The sequence below is a fragment of the Pteropus medius genome, unplaced genomic scaffold, assembly GCF_902729225.1.
Source record: "Pteropus medius unplaced genomic scaffold, Ma_sr-lr_union100, whole genome shotgun sequence".
Taxonomy (NCBI): domain Eukaryota; kingdom Metazoa; phylum Chordata; class Mammalia; order Chiroptera; family Pteropodidae; genus Pteropus; species Pteropus medius.
Genome location: NW_024355205.1, coordinates 32754045 through 32776497, shown reverse-complemented (window position 1 = coordinate 32776497; position 22453 = coordinate 32754045). Strand labels below are relative to the sequence as shown.

Here is a 22453-nt window from a genome sequence, read left to right as displayed (position 1 = left end):
TTTAAATTTTTAAATAATATATTTTTTTGTGCTAATGTAATTTAAAACTCTTTCTGCATAGTTTTTTTTAAAAATTGACATAATGCAGCGGACAGGGGGAGAGGTAGAGCCGGAGGACCGGGAGTCCAGCCCTGCACTGTCCCCTTGTAGTGTGGGTGGCTTCGGGCTTTTTACACGTGTGAGATTAGCCTCATGGAGCTTGTCTGTTTCCTCTGCACAGCAATAGAGCTTGCTCTGTCTCCCGTTTTCAACCTTGGCCTCCAGCTATAATCATCTGGGGAGATACTAAAACTCTAGACGCTCGGGACACGTCCCAAACCATATAAATCAACATCTCGAGGGGGAGGGCCTGGGCATCCCCATTGTTCTAAGCTCCCTGGTGATTTCAATATACAGGGAAACTTGAGTCCATTGATTTGGATGGATATTGTGTTTTCCAAACTTGCCCGATGATTTTTTTAATTGCTTACCAAGACCCTGGCCTGGAAATTTGGATGCCGTAAATCTAGATTGTGTCCTAAGGATCTGTGTCATTAGCAAGCATTTCAACAATTCTGACTGTTAGGTATTTTGGAGACATACCGAGCTAGCTATTTGAAGTCCTTCTAACTTAACATTTAGTCATTTTAGTAGTCTTTCTGGATGGGCTTCTTGCATAAATGTTATTCTGAAGCTGAAGTTATCGGTGAAGACGTCAATTAAACTCTGGTAATCAGCACTCTGACACTTGCCCAGTTTCCTGAACACAGTCACAGATTATTAAGACTGTATGGGGTATGGAAGAGTATCTATTCTAAACTCTAGGAAAAAAAAAAAAACAGAAAGGAGGTACACAAAGTCACACCACTACTGAGTAACAAAACCAGAGAGAGAGAGATAGGACTCAGGCACCCAGCCTCTAATCCAATACCATTCTCATCTCATGCCTCAGTCTCTCCATCTCTGAAATGGGGGCAAGAGTCTCTCCTCACCTTCCTTCGAGCAGTTTTCTGGAAACGGGTGATGTAACTAACATCTGCGGGGCTTACGAGCGACTTAGACGAAAGGCACTGTAATAAGTACGACATACTTTCTTTTTCATATTATACTTTAAAGCTGTGTAAATGTTGAAAGAATCTTTTTCTATAAACATGTGGTAACACCCGTAAAAAGGAAATACCCCCTTTGTCTCGCTTTTTATATTCCCATTAATTTTCTTCGGGGTTGCATCGATAGTGCATTGACCCCGTTGGAAGCGGGAAGAAAGAACGTGGAGATGAGAAAGCACTATTCTAAATCGCCCTCTTGCGAGCTCCTCTCCCACAGGACATTGTGTTCCTCTCTCACAATTCTAACCGCAACTTGCACTCAAATACTTATCTGAGCAATCATTTACTTAATGCGTGTCTACTCCGCCAGACCATAAGCTGCATGAGGACAGGCATGACACATTTCATATCTCTAAACTAGTTCTGGTGCCTGCCTCTGGGACTTGGCGAGTAGATGAATACATGAGTCTGTGAATGAGCCCAGTGAAAACGCAAAGCTAATCACCGAGTGAGGCCAACAGGGTCGCTCTTAGAAGCAAAAGGGGTAGTTTGTACTTGAGATCTGCGCCCTTCGCTCAGAGGACTTGATGTTTTTCTGGGCCCGTTATCCCCTATGTCATCCCCACCTCTCCTGCACAAAACGTGCGTATGTGACACCGGCTTTGCTACTCAAGTCCAAGGGTATATCTGGAAGGTATAAACATGAGCAAGATATTTCCCCCTTTTAGTTGTACCCCTGCTATGAGATAATATGCATTATCTCATTCATCATCACTAAAATCCTTGGAAGTAGGTATGAGTAGCTCCGTTTCGAACATCAATAAATCAAGGATCAGAGACGTTCAGTCACTAGCATCAGATCGCACAGCTAAGACTTTATGCAAGTCATCAAGTTCCTAAATTTCTATTTTTTTCTGTGATATCACACTGTCTTCCTGCCACATGAAATTAAGTCTCTTTCTTTCTAGACGGTTTCTTTTAGTTGTAAATATGTAGGCTTCTCGAAAGAAAAGAGGTCTGGTGTTTACAGGGGAGTGAGGGTCAAAATATTAACAGGTCACATGGCACGGCCCAGGTCATGTGGCACAGGTCACATGGGTTTCCAGCCTGACCTCACACACACATGATGAGTTCTCCACTGAGCACAGTTCACTTGACCTTGCTAGTCTTGGGGGTTGATTTTCCGTGAAAATGGAAGAGTCCGTTTTCATGTGACAGTGTTGACTTAGCCAGTGTTCAAAAATGATTTGTTTTATTTTTAAAGCTTGAAGAGTCACGCTTGGGCAAGAATTCTACCTCATTTTGGTCCACATTTTGTTCTGCATCCCATTGGGATTACTGTGTAGCCTGTTATGGTTTTATTTTTACAATGAATGAATTCGCATCCTTAGCTAAAAGTGCCCTCTTCATGGCAATGAAAATTTGAAAAATTATTATGATGAAACAATAGCATTATCAAAATATATGTTGACATTAAAACTAATCTTGCACTAAGATCATCATTTATATCAAATACTAATATAAAACTAACAATATAATCTTTCATGTTAAATACACTAAATTTATATCTAATATTTGATTTAATGTTAAATACATATTAAAATCATCCCAACGCTCAACCATAAGTATTGTTTAAATAAAATTCATAATCGTTTTTCTGGGTTGTGGGCCGTAGTTAATTTTCTTTTTCTTCATACCTGTCTGTGTTTTGAAGTTTTCTATAGTGAGCATTGCTTTTATGATCAGAAAAAAAAAAATTACTGTTTTGAAGTTTTCTATAGTTTAGTCATGACCCAGGAACTTAGCAATGTGCAACAAGATCAGAAAGATAGATAATGAGGGACAGTCAAGTTAAAAATGAATCCTCCTCATGACGGACAGTTACATTCATGGAAAAATGTGGCAGTTAAACTCAGGGTAAAAATGCCAATCATGCCTTGCTACAAAGTGGAAATAATCAGTCAACCAACCCGGCGTTTTGTCTTCATGACATAAATAACTGTTTCGGTTGTTTTTTTTTTTCCACTCTATTGGCCAATTTAAGTGTCCTGTGAACAGAACATTTGATTACTCTAGACTGTTTTCAAAACCCCAATTTAGTGTAATGTATGGCTCGAATTTTACTATAAATCTTCTGGAACCCCCATCTATACGTCCTACCCACGGGAGCAAACACTCCACTCTAATTACTGTCCCTTCCAAGTGCATTCTATGCTCAGGGAGCTGCTGATCTAATAGGGAAAACATTGGGGTTTTTTTTCCTTTCTTACAGCAACGTTGCGTCACGAGGGTGTGTTCTCGCCCTCACCTTGAGAATATTTATTTCTGAAAGGGTAAGAGTTTTTAATATATATGCAAAGACTCATAATGAAATGTGTTCTGGCCAGAACACAAACAGGCGAGATTTCATCTAGTTTCAACAGTTCAGAGTGCCAGGCTGAAGCCATTTTTACCGTAACTCATATTTTCAGCCATGTGAAGTTGCTGCACACACAGGAAATGGCTGGGAACAGGTGGTGGGGGAGCTTGCTGGTCTTGTCTGGCTCCACGGGGTGGGGTGTGGGGGGGATGCTTGTGGGCTACTGAGTCACCGAATAATTATGAGCCTGAACAAAAGGCTCTTAGATAAGCCCTAAGTCAAGACAGAGAAGGGCAAGGTGTAGCTAGTGACTGTCTCGGCGTGCTAGCTGTTCAGTCGAAGGTGATGAATGAGCATTCCTTGAGAAACAATGTCCTCTTGGTTTGTGCTCCTTCTTGCTCGCCAAGCACCTGGTGGCGGCAGGACGAGAAAGAACAGGTGAGGGAAAGACTGTTGCACAGACCCGATTTTAATGAACATGAATGCCTCAGAAAATATATTCCTTGGAATCACTTCCCACTGAGAAAGTGAGCTTATCATTTCTCTGCTGGCCTGGGCACAGACCCATTTGATTTCTTTTGCTCCATTCCCAGACTGGGAGGTGGTGACATAGCCCTTCCCAGGTCACGGATGAGGGACCTGAGGCTTAGGAGCTGACATACTTAGCTCTAGCATTCAGAAAGGGGAAGTGAACGTATTGTGAGCGAAACTGCTTCCCCTCAGAAAGATATTCCCCTGGCCTACCCTGCCAGCGCCTTAGAACGTGACCTTGTTTGGAAATAAGGTCATCGCAGACGTCAATAGCTAAGGTGTGATCGTGATGGAGGGGAGGGGACCCCTATATGACTGCTCTCTTTCCAGATGACTGGTGTCCTTGTAGGAAGAACTTCGTGTGGAGGGACAGGGAGAGACAGGGGGGAAGGCCATGTGCAGATCTGGAATTGGAATGATGCAGCAACAAGTCGAGGAACTCCATGGATCGCCCCAAAGCACCAGAAGCTGAGGGAGGTGAGAAGGGTTCTCTGATGGTTTTCAGAGGGAGCGTGGCCCTGCTGACATTCTGACTATAAACTTCTAGCCCCCAGAACCATGAGACAATGAATTTCTATTGTTCTGAGCCACCCAATTTGTGGCGCTTTATTACGTCACTCATGTGGATGGGCACTAACATTTATGGAGAACCTCCTGTGTGTTATCCTGTTTAATTTTCACCATCTCCAGATGATCTGTACATCATGTCAAGTTTTCAGGTTAGGACACAGAGGCTTTTGAATTCGTCAAAAAGTAGAAAACTTCCTTCCCCCTGAGTATGCAAGTCTTAATAAGATCATTTTTAAAAACCTTGCTGAACTGAAGAAGAAATTGCTAGTTTGCATGTAGGTGATTCGGTTGAAAATGACGTAAGTGCATAATGTGAGGCCGAGAGGCAGGAGGCGAGTAAATGACTGTGTTAGGAAGTGAAGAATAATAAAAAAAAGACAAGGGTGCAAATCCTAGAATACTCCCTAGAGACAGGGAGTGAGGCCTTGCTTCAGAAAAACACCCCAGGTGAGACACCCCTCACCAGCACCCGGCCAAACTGCAACGGTAGAGGGACAGTATCAGTGAGACCACCTTCACTTTTGACACCAATTACAAGTTTAGGGGATTCTGAAAACACTCTGAGTTTCCTTAATTCTCTGGAAGGATGCACAGACCTCACCGAAAGCTCTTATACTCACAGGTTCGTTTGCTAAAGGAAAAAGAGGTTGATTAAAGTTGGCCAAGGAAAGAGGAACATTGGATGGACTCTGGGAAGGTACTAGAAGCAGAGCTTCCAGTTGTCCTGTCTCCATGCGGTCAGGACAGTGTTATTGTGCCATTACTGGTGTATGACAATCCGCATAGAGCAGCAGGAAGCTCTCTGGAGCCCTGGGGTCCAGTGTCTTTCCTGAGCTTCATGTGCAGAGGGGGTTGATTGGCTGAGCTCAGTTTCCAGACCCTCAAGAGGCAGAGATGATGCCTTGGGACCCAAAGGCTCCGGGTTACAGCAGGTTGGTGTGCTCACAGTCCCCACCCTAAATCACACTGTTGCTATCTGGCTGCTCTAAGATGCCCCAGGCAAAGACACGCCCATCCGACAGGACATTCCAGAGGCTTAGGGATCACTTCCCAGAAACCGAGGGCAGAGATCAGACCTCTCCTCGGGCAAGTTTAAATTCTTTATTACAGCCTAGATTAGACGCAGACCTCCAACTCTCCATCTAACTTCTCCCTGGGGAAACATCTCTGCAGTCTCAACTCAGGGAGCCAGCTCTCCACCAAGCAGACCCTCGGATGGGAAGAGGCAGGGCCATGCGCCCTCCACGGGCTCCACTGTGTGCTCCGAGCCTTCCCACAGGTGGAAGCGTTTTGTGAAGCTGGGTCCTTTCAATGCCCTCTCTCTCTCTCTCTCTCTCTCTGTGCGTGTTCACCGAGTCTGCTGTGTTTGGGAACAAGATGAGGCTGAGCCCAGGAGGAGTAAGAAAGACCAGATCAACAGGGGTGGATGTGGGACAGTGGGACTATAGCCTTATAAAGAGAAAGGAGACAGCAGCCCTGCAGAAGCGAGACCCCCAAGATCAAGGTCAGAGTCTGCAATTCTCTGCAGCTTTTCTTGTGCCTCGATGCCAAGAGGACAAAGGTCCCCAGGGCTCAAGCTGGGGGCTGGGGAGGGAAATGACTTCCCTCTTCCTTGCGATTTTGTTTTTATGCCAAAATACAATGCAGGTGACCCTCTCCAGAAGCCGTCTTCTATCATCGAGTCACCCAAAGGGAGTCGCAGGGAGAGCTCCTTCTGAGGACAGCAATGTCATTTCTTCTGGTTGCAGCACCAGCCTGCTCCCTTTTCTGAACGTTCAGACTGTCTTTATTTATTCTTCATTTGTTTAATTAATTAATTTTTTATGATGACGCTGGTTGACGAAATCCAATAAGTTTCAGCTGTACACTTTAACAGTAAGGCGTATATATATTTACACTGTGTGTTCACCTCCCATAGGTAGATTTCTTTCCGTCACCACATATTTGACACCCTTTACCCCATCTACCTCCCCTCTATTCTCTGGTAACCACTAGTCTATGTTTGTCTTGTCCCTTTGTTGCTTTTAGGTTTATATCCCACATATAAGTGACGTTATATGATTTTCAACTTTTTCTGTCTGGCTTATTTCACTTAGCATGATTATCTCGAAGTCCATCCATGTCGTCGCAAATGGCAGTATTTCATCTCTTCTTATGGCTAAGTCATATTCCACTGTATACATGTGCCACAGCTTTGTCCTATCGTAGGACACTTCAGTTGCTGCCATGTCCTGGCCACTGTGAATAATCGCCCCTGTTCCACACAGAAGGGCGTTCGTTCACCTAATTTTTAAAATATTACCACCGAACAATATAGGTGATTTCCACGTTTAGTTCCAAGTTTTCATTTGGCATGAGAACATTTGGTGAGCATTTAAATTATTTTTACGATGTAGACGAAAATTACTCCCGGCTACGGCCTCAGTGTGACTCTGCGTTTCCAACACATTTTTGATGCACAATACGCTGCAGGCGAAAGGGACAACTTTAAAAGGAAAAAAGGAAAGAAATGGAAAGAAAACAGGAAATCGGCCAATTTGAACTTTTTTTTCCATGGCTTTACCGATTTACAGACTCATTGCATGGTAAATGGCCGATGTGAAAAAAATTTTTTTTTTGAATAGAAGAATCCTCTAAGCAGCATACCTGCAACTGGAAATAGAATTAAAGTCATCAGAAGTATTTCCATGGATACATGCGACCTACAGGACGAAGGAAATGTGTTTCGAATCTTGGGTTTTGGCCCATCATTTGAAATTCATTTTCTCTGACGGTCCTATAAGCCATGCCAAAGAAAATAAAGGAACCAGCCCTTGCCTCACCTCACGGCTCCCACTCGCCCATCAGGCCCACCGGCTTTCTCGTACCACCCTGTGGCAGCTCAGGGTCCTGGGGATTCAGATGGATCCAGAGCAAGTCGCCTGATGTCTGGTTTTCATTGACGAGAGCAGAAATTAGCATCACCTTCCGCCAGATTTCGCATCGTGCTTCATAATGCATTAGGGGCCCCTTTCTGATTTTATTTCATATTCTGGCTTGATGACACATTTCCTCTTAACTTCAAAGGTTGTTCTCTGCCTGAATAACTCCTCCGAGCTTAGGAGGTTAAAAAATAAACCTTTATTCCAAAATCTATAAGGGAACCGAAAGGCACAAATCCTTGATAATGAAGTAAAATAAAATAAAACTTTAATAAAACCTTGGATGAAAAAAAAATGCTTCCTTTAACCCGGCAAAATCCAGATGTGGCCACATCCTTAGAGGGTGTCTAATTATTATAACGCTCTTGACACCAGTCACTGTGAACCCTGATACTCAACGCTAGCTGTGAATTTTTGCTTCTAATCCGTGACTCGAGCTTTGCCTGGTCTGTCTGGGCTTCTCCAGTTCTACACGAATCCTTTATAGTATATTAATATCATGCGCAATGTCAACATTTGGAAAAGGTTTGTGACTGACAGGGCTGAGAAGACGTATTCCTCCAACAGCCTGTTTCCATAATCAAAGTCATTCTTCAAGACTCGGACCACCATATGCTTCTATGTTTTTTTTCTCTTTTTCTGTTTTTATCAGGGGACCTCAGCACATTGGATTTCAGTATAAATTTTAAATACATTAAGACAGGTCTGAAAACTCAAGCCAGCACACCCTCAGCTCCTTGTGGTCCCCTCTCATGATAATTTATTGACGCCTTAGAGATCTCACGTCTGTAAGCGAGGTCAGCCCTCATAATAGTAATAGGTAATGTTTACCGAGTGTTTACGATACACCAGGCTCTGTGTTGTGTGTTGGGACATTTAGTCCTTCCAAGAGCTGTCCAAGGACAGATGAGAATTCTGTAGCGTTGAGACAGTTAAAGAACTTGCCCAAGATGCTGAGGCTGGTGCAAAGGGTCGGGCACCCAACGTCCGAATCCACGTGCTTCATTTCCAGCACATTGGCCCTGGAGTGACCAAGGCTAGTGTCTGCTCACCACAGCACACTCACAGACTCACAACTACACATGTCCCAACACAAACACCTCATCTCGAATGCCTGCCTTCAACAGCTTTCGCTTCTCCCACTAAGAGAACAGTGTCTTTTTCCCTTTCTTAGTTCACTCTACACCCTCGTCGGGGGAAGGGGTCTCCTTTTTGAGCTGAGGACCATCACTGTAAAACGCATTTCACTCACAACTACTTTCTCCCCAGAGCCACCCATCTACGTGATGGGGAAACAACTCAATGCGATAAATATTTAGTAAGCACATGTTATTTATAATACTTGTATTATGATGATGGGAGCAAAAATGTTCACAGATTCTTGCCCTCAAGCCACTCTGCACACTCCCCATCTCCCCTCACCACAAAATCGAGAAGTTTGACCTTCTGGACTCCTGAGACTCTGTGGGATAGTCAGGGATCATGACGGAGAGCGGAGAATGAGGAAAAAGCCAAAGCTTGACCTGGAAACAGATGCAGAAGACAACGGGAGGCCGTCCGGACGGTGATGGAGAGACTCAGAGAGGCAAGGCGAAGTACGGGGAGTGGAGAGGGTCATATCTAGGCAGGAGGTTGACAGGCTTTCGCTCTGTGTTCCTGTGGAGCGGGACCCCCCGTTCTTTTCTACCTCTGCAAGAGTAAGAATTTCCTGACTCCTGATTCTCTCTCCATCGGAACGGTGTCTCTTCCAGATGTGTAACTTTGAAGGTGGACGAGGTACTATGAAGGACATAAGGATAATATCTGACCTCAAGGAGCTTCAGCTTAATATGCTATTTAAAGCAAATGTCAAGCAACTCTAAGGCCGCATCAACCAGTTGCCGGTACGAGGTTGAAACAACCGTGAAAAGAGATTAAGATGAGTGTGAGGACTTGAAAAACTGAAGATGGCTTCTGCGTGGTCCTGGACACGTGGGAGGGTGCTACCCTATGAGGGTGCTACCTGGACACGCGGGGGGTGAGCCTGACTCTGTCTCTTAGGGCTTTCTCTTTGGGGTGACTCTGTGTCCTAAGAAACCTGTCACTCTTAAACAGACCAGAATGGTCGGACAAGTGACTTCGATCGTAAGTAAGGGCTACAGGTCCTGCCTCTGTAACTGCTTCCCATCTATTCTCACACCCAACGGAGAAGGCCTCCCAGGCTCCCCTGCTACATGATAAAATGAACCAGCACAAGTGGTGGGAGTCCCAGAAGGAGAAAACAGTATCCGTGGCAGGAAAATGTAAAAGCAGCAGCAACAACAGCAAAATAAGAGAATTAAGATATTTCTCTGAAGCTAAGTAGATGGGTTAGCCTTGTCTAGTCGGTACATATTGCTTGCAGGGGTTCAGGGGAGGCCGTATGGAATTATGATTTTCTCATCAGTGTTTGCGCAGGTAAGCCTGCACTGCTGTGGGCACGAGGCAGAGCTTTCTGACTAATCCCTGAGGGATGACATAGACGCAGATAGAAGGCAGGTCCCGAAGAGGTGGGAGCTGGTACCATCTCTCTTCCCTGGTATGGCAAACCCATGCGGGGTGAATGCCACACCACCCCCCGCTCCCCCGAGTTGCAGTGTAAAGGTGCAGGAGGTGGATTGTCAGCTAGGTGGGAAAGCCCCAGGCCACCTGGAGTTCTGCTGGGTCCCCTGAAACGGGACCGGGCCTGCAGCATGCCCGGTCTTGTCATTCACACGTCCTTCATTTGAGATATTCTCTCTTCACTTTCCTTATTCCATCTCACAGCCTTTAGCAAAGCCATTTTGAATATTTGGAACTTATCTCTGACACTTCATAATATTTCATGAGTACCAGTAGCCCTTTGAGTCAACACGGACATGGCAGAAATAACCAGGAGCATGCCCATCACCACCCTCCAGTCCAAGCAGATGGGAAATTACAGGAGCCAAATCTCACCAAAAAGAAATTCTCTGTTGAAAGTCTAACTGGTGATTCCTGGCTTAATTTGTTACTAAGGAAATTGTCATTTCCTTTTATACTTTACTAACTTCTGTCCAGTTTCTGGATAATATAACTTTGCATATGAATTTCCTCTTTGGCAGGTATTTGGCAAATTGGCTTACCTTAAGCCATTGCATTCGGAAAAAGACCTATGAAGATTATTCTCTAAGGCAAATGTGGGTCTATGTGCATGGCTCATCCACCTCCCCTGGGAAGACGGCCAGCAGCCCTTCATCACCGACTGACATACTGCTGCCCCTAACTCCTTCTTGGAGTCAGGCTTCTGATCTCAGCCACAGTCACCAACAATTGCATCCCTCTGCGTGAGAGAAACTTGAAAATGGACAAGGCAAGTGCTCATCCAAGAAACAAGACTCAGTGGGCTATTCAGTTGCCATGGGCTCTGCCCACACTGAAGCCTGCCCTCCCTCTCCGTCACATCGGGCACCCACAGCACAATCACGAGCATCGTGCCGAGGTTCCAGGGCACAGGGAAGAGCAGTGAAAAAGTTGGACAGTCATTCGGATTTTATCACGTGGACCTCTAGAAATTTACTATCACAAGGATGCAGATACTGGTATCTATAAAGCGTATCTTGCTTCTGAGTTCTTTCCCATGAGCCTCTGAAAACCTTACCTCGAAAAGAAGGATGGAGTCATATAGTCACGTGCCACTTAACGATGGGGACACATTCTGAGAAATGTATCATTAGGCTATTTTGTCCTCGTGCGAACATCATAGAGTGCACTTACGCAAACCTGGATGGCAGAGCCCACTACACACCTGGGCTACGTGGCCTAGGCTGCCGCTCCCACACTATTAACCTGTACAGCATGTCACTGTACTGAATACTGCAGGCAATTGTAACACAGTAGTATTTGTGTTTCTAAACATATCCAAACATAGAAAAGGTATGGTAAAAATATGGGATAAAAGACTTTTTTTAAATGGTACACCTGATTAGGGCACTTACCGTGAATGGAGCTCGCAGGACTGGAAGTTGCTCTGAGCGAGTCAGTGAGTGAGCGCTGAGTGAGCGTGAGGCCTAGAACACGACCGTACACTATCGTGGACTTTATTATAACACTGGACACTTAGGCTACGCTAAATCTATAAAACAATATGAAATTAAATTGAGCAGAAGAGAAAAAGATGCTATTAAGAAACGAGATAAACAGAAGAGATGTCTGAGGCTGCTGCCAGGGTAACATGACATTCTGTTTTATAGCCAAAAAAAAAAAAAAATTATAAGTAGAAAGAGTACACTCTAAAATAACGATAAAAAGTATAGTATAGTAAATACATAAACAAGTAGCATCATCGTTTATTATCATTTTCAAGTACTATGTGTATACTTTTATACGACTGGCAGTGCAGTAGGTGGGTTTAACACACCAGCCTCACCACAAACACGTGAGTAATGAGTTCCAAAGCTACAGAGTCACTGAGTACTAGGGATTTTTTAGCTCCATTTTAATCTTCTGGGACCACCGTTGTATATTCTGACTGTTGTTGATTTAAAACATCATTACGAAGTATGTGACTGTAGTACATTTTGTGTCTGGTACCTGTGGAACCATAGAATGTTCCAGAACAATCTGACTGGAACTCCTGGTTGAACCATGAGCTGCTGCCCTACACAGCAGTACCATAAAGCTCCAATTTCTTGCTGGTCTCTCTTTTCTCACTGTGTTAAAGGGCCTTCACTGATGTCTTGACTCACAGTTATAAGAAGAGTCTGGAAATCCTTGGCCAGCCCTCATGGAGAAGTGGGGTCACCTTGGTGCCCTGCCCTGCTTTCTTCGGAAGTCCGAAAAGGTCCGAGCCCCTCACTCCTGCAGGCGTGCGTAGGTCAACGTGATCTTTTCTGGCCTGGATCAATACGTGTCAGGGAGGTGACTCAGTTGCTTCCGGCATTCGGAAGAGTCTTAATCTTTCTGCCCCAAATTCAGGGCGCCAATTTATACTGCAGGGGATCGTGCAGAATGCCATTTCGTGTGTAAACAGCACCCCTTCCTCGTACGTACTGTCAGGATCTCACAAAAATGTTCAAGACTGAAGGTAAATCACATCAGAAGGATTTGGGATGAACTTTAGGCCAGGTAATTACTCCCCAACTACTCCTGCTCAGTTTTGGACCGGAGTTTAGAAAGTCTCAAGAGAAGAAACACAGCAAAAAATTAAGTTTAGTTTATTACACACACATACACACATATACACACACACACCATAGAATAACTATCGATAGAGATAAATCTTTCTGAAATTTTAGAAATGAGACTTCAGCATCTGCAGCTGTTCATTTTCACAGCCTTCTTAAGATTTATACCCACAGTTTTATTGTAATCATTATTCTAGATGATCTAAGATTATGTTACTGCATTAAAGGCTAACGTGTTGAAAAGGTCGAGGCGTTTAATGAAGTGCAAAATTCATCTCACTTAAGAAAAGCCACGCTTTGCTCCCAAGGGAAAGCCAGACAGAAAATGCGGCTTTTTCAAGAAAGTTATTTGTTTTTGTTTAAAATGCTGGACGGCAGGATAAATTTGTGTCATTTTCACATATAAATATCAACCAGTGGCAATGAAGCAAGAGAATTCCTCGGCACCGGGCCCGACTTTTCGGCTGAATACCCCCTCGGTTTCATGAGATACGTCGGTAGAAGTTTACTTATAAAATGGAAAGGTGGAAATAAAAACCTTTAAGATGTCTCAGAGCTGGCATAAGAGGGAAAGCACCAAACGAGGGCTGAAAAGCTAAGACCCACCACAGCTGTCTCTCAGCTATTTTTCATCTTAAGCTTACTGTATAGTTGCAACTAAAACTCTGTTGGTGTTTTAAAAAACATTACGTTCTTTTCTACCTGACATTATTTATTTCATTTTTAATGTGGTAAAACATTCATAACTTAAAATTTACTGTTTAACCATGTTAAAGTGTACAGTGAAGTAGCATTAAGTACATTCATACATTTTTTTTTCTTTATAGTAAAGATTTAGATAAGAATTAAGACAGGAAATTGAGATAGAAAATACACACAGTATGGAAGCTACCAGGAAATCTAGCCACATCCATTGAAATGGCATACCCCTGGGAAGGAGTTTTGATAAAGTAATTGATTCTTGGTTGGCTTTGATCATTGAAAACGTTAAGAGAAGAAACAAAATGAAAATAACAACTGTATGAAAAAAAAAACCAGACAACACACAGTAATTCTAAATAGAGAAGTTGATGAATGTTGGGGTGGATTCAGAATCTTTCTCAAGCAGAAAGCTTGGATCATTTATTCACTTCTTTCTTCCTCATGCGAATGAAAAGCAGGTTGCTGCACAATAAATCTGGCTGTGTTAGAGGCTGGCTCATCAAGAGATGTCGCCCATGGATGACAAGCACTGATATGGTAGCAGCAAATGGGAAGACAGCACACGGCACTGAATGTGTTCTAGAAACAATTGTTCCTTTAAATCAAAGTCAATCAAAATATTGGATGGACCCTTCTTCCCCAGGGCCTGAAATTCGATGTTTTCTGTGAACCAGCACCTGCTGCCAACTACCCACACCTTCCAGAAATAAGCACACAACAACTCTCTGTTGCACTAGGAGTACCATTTCACTCACTCTCATGCCTTCTTACAATGAGCCAAGATTCTTTCATCTTCGTTGTCTACTAGCTCATTGAATGCAAGATTTATGCTGTGTTCACACTCACGATGAGTATCAAAAACTAGAAACGACCAACTCATCCTTAGACTTGCAGGGCTCATAAAAACCACAATGGCACGTTTCTTGCGATCAGTCGTATAGATGACAAATCTGGGATTAGGAAAGATGGTCACAAGGAAGGTGAGTTGCACGGGTGCTGCTGCATCTCCAGCTATAACCGTGGACCGGGAGAAGAGGAACCTGCGAATCACTTCCTGTCCTTTTCCCCAAGAGCAAACCGAGAAGTGAAATCTCTGTCCGGGATGGGTGGTGTTGAAAGTCAGCGTGGACGGAGGCAGACATTTGGAAACCTTGCACGAGGTTTGAGTTAACGCAAACGAGGAAATGAAGACTCGCTGGTTCAAAGCGAAGAACGACAATGGATTCCAGTTTTTAGCGTGTAATGGATGCTGAAAAATGTCATGTCACTCTACAGGCACGAATGTATTGGAGCATATGTCTCTGCAGGAAAGGACCCACCCAGCCTGAGGGAAGGAGCCCAGACAGGAGTCAGAAACAGCAGTTGCTTGATCAAGGCTCGCCTCTGAGACTAATTGGTCATGGAGGTTCAAACAAGGACATAAATTCAGAGGCTCTCAACTCCCCCTTACGAGGACGCCGGTTCTCAGGGAGTACTGCAGTGTAAATCACAGAGGAAAAAACCGAGTGCCATGACGTTACTCGTCCATATTAGTCGCAACCTAAAAACCTTCCAATTGGAAACTTCCTTCCCAAGGCAACACGAGAGGTGTGCCTGGGGTCACCAGAGCTATCCCGTAACAACGAAGTCCCGTATTCACAAGTGTCCCGAGCACTCTCTGTACCTCGGTGGGAAATAAGAACCTACCCGCAGCTCTCTTAAATGATCTACTTGACTCTATGCCTAATATTCACTTTCTAGGTAACCAGTTCAATCAAACCAGAGCCAGCAGGGAAGTTGTCACATATAATCGAGTATCCAGTGTCCACCTCGGTCAACCAAATTTGCCTTGTCCTTATATGAGAGGCAGAATCACAAAAGAAAAGCTTTTGGGAAGAAAAAGATTCCTTCAAGGAAAAATAATTTTTTTTCTTACTCTGGCACGCATGAGTTAGGCAGTGGGTGAAATGTGAAAATACCTCTATTCGCATTAACAACTATTAACAGAAACCTTCCCCTATCATGTTCATCCTCTCGCAGACCTTTGAAAAGTAAATCTCAGCGTGTTTTATGTTCTCTTTGTTTTTTTGTTTGTTTGTTTGTTTTGTTTTTTTGTTTTTTTTCATATCCTGGATATAAGATTCAGCCACACTCTCGTATTTGGGTACAGAGCTGTGCTTCGTGAGTGTTTTCATGTCGCCCCGTACTGTACAGGACATCCTTGTATTTGGTAATGCAGTTCACACCCCTTCTATTGTAAATCCCTGCTCTGACCTCTGCTTTTTGGAGCAATTGTTTTGGGAGCAAAATGTAACCGTGATGAGTTTCTTATCATGAGAGGCTCAATTTTATAAGATGGAAAATAAAGGATCGTCTATTTTAAAAAGTGAAGAGAAAGAATTCTCACAGAGAACCCTCAGCTTTACAAATAATATCTCGTTTAATTCTCACCTCTGTGAAAGAAGTGTTATTTTACTGGCTCATTTTACAGATGAGGAAGCTGAGGCACAGAGAGGGTAAATAGATTGGCCAAAGTCACACAGCCAGCAAGGGACAGAGAGGGGAAGCTAACCGAGGCGGGTTGGAAATGACACGCTCTTCACCAGTCCAGCTTGTTCCTTTCCAGGGTAATCTGTGTGTGTGTGTCGGGGGAGTGGCGGGTAGTAAGGTGGCTAGAGGGAAAAGAGAGAGACCCTACTGTGTGCCTCATAGAGAATTTTCACATGTTCCCTCTCTAGCCTTTTAGGGGTCATTGCCCCTGCCTCATTATCCTTGCCCTTGTCTCCTCCAAATGAGTCCCCTGATGACGCCCACATTTTGGGTGGCCCTGACCTCAAATTCTCCTCCTTCATTCAGGTTTGGTGGATCTTGGTGGGAAACGCCTCCAGACCCAGCCTTGGATCACACCCCCAGTGTTGGGGGTGGGCTCCTTCGTGAGAACGAGACCAAGCCTACAGCCCTCGGTGGTGGCTCCCAGGCTGCTCTGCCCACCCCCGCCCCCAAGTCCCAGCTCTCCTCCTCCCTCTAAGCTTTCCTCTCCCAGTCTTTGCAGTTCCAGTCTACAAGGGCACACGCACCTCATTTGTGTGTGTGCACCTGTGAGTGTGTGTACATATACACATATATACACTGCTGACGCTAGGGCTCAGATAATTCTGTCTTGTGCACGTAGGATGCTGTCGGCACCCCTGGTCTCTACTCACTAGATGCCAATAGTGTTCACCCTCCACTGTGACCCTTCAAAATGTATCTGGACATTGCAAAGTAGTCGTCCACTTCTGTAAGTAGTTGAGACCCCCCTGGGCTGGATTTAGACCTTAATCCCTGCCATACTGCAGCTTCCTTTTCTCTGTCCCACCCTCCACCTTGTACCCCACTATCCTTGAATACGTGTCCCTGGTGATCACAGCCTCACACTCCAGTCCTGAGCCTCACGCGATCCCCCACATCTGTGATCTACCCCCAGATTGGCAAACCAGGGCTGCCCAGTTCCAGAGCTGACGAGGCAGTTGGATCCCTTGGACACTGGGTCCATCCGGTGTCCTGGAGTCTCTAGAGTCTTGTTCCAGCACCAATTCACTTCTCTCAGCCCTTGTGTGCAGATGTCATCCGTGGTCCCCATGACATGCTGAGAGATCCACCATCCTTCAAATCCAAGTCTTGAACTAGGGTACAATTTTGAATTCAGGAACAAACAAACAAACAACTCTGTTCCTTGGCATTTAGTTCTTGGTGCCAAAAATTGCCAGGGTGGAGTGCCCAGGGCAGATCAGGCGAATGTGTAGTTTGAGAACACGAATCTGAACCAAAACTTCTATATGGGGCGGCCGGTATGATGGTGCAACCCCCAGATTGGCTTGCTTTTTTGCGCCCAGAACATGAAACCAGCTGGCGGCACAAGATTGTGAAAGCACTTCATAAGGGAGAAATTTAAACCATAGATTTTCTAATTTGAATAATTTTGCTCTGATATAGTTCATCTGCTCTACACAGCTTGATTCGAAGCAAGTAGAAGCAAGTGTGTTCTCATAGCTAACATGATACTCCATGCTATCAAGGTCTCTCATAGCCACACACCGTGGGGTCACCCCAGGAGAATAAGTCAGCTGTGGGGTCTGCTGGACTCGACAGGGTATAGCGCCTTAGGAGATTCGGGCTCAGCAATTAATGCTCACTGAGACACATTTGTATGTTGGGCAACATGATGGCTAATTTTATATGTAAACTTGGCTGGGGTGCCCAGACATTTAGCCAAACATTATTCTGGGTGTGTCTGTGAGAATGTTTCTGGATGAGATGAGCATTTGCATTGGAGACTGAGTAAAACAGATGGCCCTCCTAATATGAGTGGCCAGCATCCGAGATGCCACGGACTGAATTTGTCCCCACAGAATCTGTATGTTGAAATCTTATCCCCAATGTGATGATGTTAGAAGAAGGGTGTGGCAGGGGGTGGCGGGGTCGGTCTTTGGGAGGGATTAGGTCATGAGAGTAAAGCCCTGATGGATGGGATTAGTGTCTTTCTCAAAGAGTCCCTAGAGAGCTCCCTTGTCCCTTGCATAATGTGAAGCCACAGTGAGAAGGTGACACTTTATGAACCAGGAAGTGAATTTTCACCATATCTTCTGGTACCTCATTCTTGGACTTCCCATCCTCCAGAACTATGAGAAATAAATGTTAGTTGTTCATGTCCCTCAATGCATGGTATCCTGTTGCAGTAGCTTGAACAGATTAAGACACAACCAACTGAAGACCTGAACAGAAAAAAAGGCTAAATAAGAGAGAACTTCTCCTGCCTTGCTGCTGAGCTGGGTCACTGGTCGTATCCTGCCTTCGGACTCCAACTGAAGAATTGGCTCTCCTGAGTCTCCAGCCTGCCGACTACAGATCCAGGGACTTCTCGGCCTTCTTAATGACATGAGTCATAAAGTTTCTGTTTCTCTGAAAAACGCTGACTAATCCAGACAAGATGCATAGTACCAATACTCTCAATAAACAATGCATCAGAGTTCAAACTACAGTTCAGTCAAGCTACTCACCATTAACTCTCTCTCAAGCTGGTAGAATGTGAATGATACTATTGTCCAAATACTAACAACTTCATTTTATCTGAACTTGGGTTAAGGCAAACTGCATCAAAGAAAGAAAGAACAAAGATCTCAGATTAAATAAGAGAGTTCTTGGTGTTCTTAGCAAATATTTGGTGCTAGATTTAATAAACAACTCAGGAGAAACAGATGACAAATTTAAATAAAAATAATAACCCTGATAATAATATAGACCTTAATCTATTAAATCTTTATTAAAATGCCTTTTATTCTTAAATTAATAAATGTATGTTATAAAAATTTTAGAAATTACCTGTAAGCAAAGCAAAAGGGAAAAGATCATATCTTCCATGATTTTGAAAGGCAACCATTGCTAGATTTGGTGTACGTCATTCAAGTGCTGCCGCCCCTCACCGGTGTGCGTGCACTCTTACATATGTACGTGCACACGTGTGTATATACGCATATAGGTATACATACACATGTATGCATATGGGTCGCATTATACATGCTATTCATAATATTTTCTGTTTTTAGTTAATACATGTCATGGACATCTTTGCATGCTGTTAGATGTAGATGCAACATGCCAGCTTGCGCCATGATTGGACGATAATCAGTCCCAGGTCTGGGGTCCTCAGTGATGGCTTCCAGCGACCACGTTGTCCCTAAGATTCACTTTTCCTCTCCTCTCTCCTGAGGCAGATACCTGAGCTGCTGGGAACATTCTCATACACACACGTTCCTGCCTTTGACTAGACCGCTTCAGCAGGACAAACTCCTACAAGCAGAATTACAAGGTCAAAGACTGTGGAAGCTTTTGAGACAGACTGCCAAATTGCCCTCCAGAAGGTTCTACCAACCAGCAGCATGAGCGGCCCTCTCTCCCCGTTGTGAGGGCAGTAAACGCTTGTCTTCTTGCATTAAAGGAGTTCCCTAGAGCTGTGCATTTAACGGTTTGGAACCAACTAGGGGCATTTTACTTAGATTTTTTTTTTCTCTGAGAGATCTGTGCCTTCCTTCATCTTGTGGTTTTTGGCAGCAAAGAGCATCTTTTCAGCCAAATTGCACTAAAAAGGCAAGCAAATGAGATATACTGATAAAGAAAGTATTCCTATCAGATTTTCTCCATTGATGTACGGTGCCCGTATAGTCAGCCCTAACTTTGTTTGTGAACTATTTATGTAAGTTCCCAGGACAGCTACCTTAATTTTTGTTATCTCTATTTTTAAGCATATATTTGATTATTACAATTATAACATAAACACTTATGACCCATTAACAAGGCAACAGGAAGAAGATAGAACATGAATCTTGGAAGTGGGCCACGTTTTCATGACCAAAATCTGCCCCACGACATGGGGTGATTGTTCAGGTCACAGGTGACCTTGTCTGTTCTCACCTTTAAATTGGAATGGACTGTCTAACCTCTGCGAAATGAGGAAAATGATTCCACCTTGCACTGTTCATGTTAGGATTCAATCAGACCCTGTATGTGTAAACTTTATAAAAAAGTTATTACTTAGTATTAAATTTGTAGCAACGTATTTAAACAGAGTTACATCATAGAACTCTGTATTTCCTTCCTAGGACTGTTGTAACAAAGTACCATAGAGTCAGTGGCTGAAACAACAGAAATTTATTCTCTCACAGTTCTGGGGGCCAGGAGTCTGAGATCAAGGTGTCAGCAGACTTGGTTCCTTTCGAGTCCCTCTCTCCTTGACTTGTAGATGGCCATTTCTCCCCATGTCTTCACACCATCTTTCCTCTATTTATATCTCTGCATCTAAATTTCTCCTTTCTGCAAAGACAACAGTCATATAGATTTAGGACTCACCCTAACGAACTCACTCTAACTTTATTACTTCTGTAAAATTCTAACTCCAAATAAGATCACATTCTGAGGAACTGGGGGTTAGAACTTTAGCGTATAGATTTTGAGGGGACACAATTCAGCCCAATACAATCTCTATAGCTGAAAGGTAACCATGTCCATAGGAACCTCCAATCGTTGGGGAGACAGGTTCGGTGGGCGTTCCGCCAGGGGCCCCCAGGAAAGCAGGAGCAAACCCAGGAATCGATCCTTCCCAGATGAGAAAACGAATTGTTCGCTCAGTTCCTCGCCTTCCTGTTCAGTTTTATTCCCTTGTGCACTTGGGCACACACTGATGATGTTTAAACACAGACTCTAAATTTTCTCAACAAATAAAGATAAGAAGGCCGAGCTCACACCCTTTTCCTTGCCCAGATGGCCAGTCCTCTGAGAAGGTGAAAGAAAGTTTTATAGCAGTTCAGCTGGAAGGAGAAAATCATTTCTGGCTCATGTCAGAAAACCATAGTGTCCTATTTTATTGTGTTTGACTCGAGGGTATTAAATTACCACATTGAATATTAATACAAAACTCCACACTTAAGTCAAGATTGCAAAGGAAGGAAGTTAAATTTTACAGATCAGGTTGTGCATGGCAGATATGGTTCTCAGTGACGTCACATAACTTATTTCAATTCAATGTATATGGATTTTAGATCATTTAACATTTTGAATTATCTTTCTTAACGCTTGTGCCCAATCACAGGAAAACTAAAGGCTGCCTCTTCAGATAGGGGGTAGAAGGATCAGTAATTTTCCCCCAGAATGGGCACCAGTTATTGGGCAACCCAGTTAAGTCAAGTCTTCAGACTTCTAGTCCCTCAGTCTTTTTATCTGAAAAAGGGGAGTAATGGGCTCTGTGGGTTTTTTTTTTATCTCCTGCTAAATGAAGAGCTAGACTACTAATAATTCAGACTTAACTAGATAATTTCTGACATAAACATGGCCAGTGAAATGATTAAGATGACTATGTATTGTTTCCTATAGGCTCAGTCCCAAGGAAAACTGTTGAAAGTTTAGCATGGGTAAAAAAATGAGGAGTGAAAATCAGAGGTCAAAAATGTAAAGAACATGGAGATAAACCATTCCTCATGCTACCATGCATAGAAGCTACAGTGCATTTTAAATGAGGAGACTTGAGAAGTTTGTCCTTGAACTTCATGTAAACTATCGTGATGGAGATTTGTGAATGAAATAAATTAGGTACTAATTTACCGACCTTGACCGAAGGTCTGAAAATAGATGTGATGGATTCTAAGGCTGCAGAATCTCTGACCAAGTTACCAGAATCGAAGGGATGGCCTTGGCTTCTGGTGCTGTCCTTTACTTATTCCAGCCGAAGTCCTGCCAACTCAGTAACTGACAGAAAAATCCAGTGTGTGAGTCTCCACCCAGGAGCTCAGGTAGATGGAAATGCGAACTGGGGAATGGTTAAAACACTGTGTTCAAATCCAGGAAAGACGAGAATGGAGCAGGTCCCATCATCATTTCTCAGGCACTTTGATGGCCATCCTCCAGAGAAAAGCAACTATGTATGTCATCCAGAAGCCTTCTGGTCCCCATGGCATGTGCTGGGTATTTGCGCATAGAGCTGCTCTTACCAGGGACTTGGCGAGGCTGGAAGCATGCTTTCCACTTTGGATCTGATGAGTGGATGAGTGAGCATGGGGAACCAGTGGCTAGACATGGGGATGACAATGTAAAAGAAATAAAACTAAACCTTCGTTGGTGCCTATGTCTCTCTATAGCTTGGTTATTGTTCACCTTTTTCAAATCACCCTCTACTTACTCATTCAACGTCAAGTTCACAGAGTCTCCTGTTTCCCAGATGATAGCTTAGATTACTCTTATCCCTTTACATATAGATTCTCTTTCCAAGATATATTGTGTCCATCTCTGCAAATATTGCTCATATATTATGCTTTCTTTTTTAGTTCATTCCCTTATGTCTCATCAAAACATATATATATAATATATTATATATATAATATATAATAGATTATATATATAATATATAATAGATTATATATATAATATATAATAGATTATATATAATATATTTTATATTATATTATATAATAATATAAAATATAATATATTTTATATTATTATATATATATATATAAAATAGATTCCCAATGTTGCTCCCTATGTGGCAGATCCTGGGCCCCATTTAGCACGATTTCCCCGTTCCTCTTTGCCCTTGCTATTTTAATTCTGATTTTCGTTAGGTAGCAACTGGAGCACTCTGGAGTTCCATTGAAAGCAGGTACATCCAAGGCT

General features: G+C 43.4%; 1 long non-coding RNA gene across 1 annotated transcript; it reads left to right on the top strand.

Annotated features, from left to right (window-relative positions):
- The first annotated feature begins 3595 nt into the window (after positions 1-3595).
- On the top strand, positions 3596-12818 carry LOC120598729 (uncharacterized). The gene is made up of 2 exons (XR_005651731.1): positions 3596-4395; positions 10511-12818. It is a non-coding gene; the product is annotated as an uncharacterized LOC120598729 (long non-coding RNA).
- The last annotated feature ends 9635 nt before the right edge of the window (positions 12819-22453 follow it).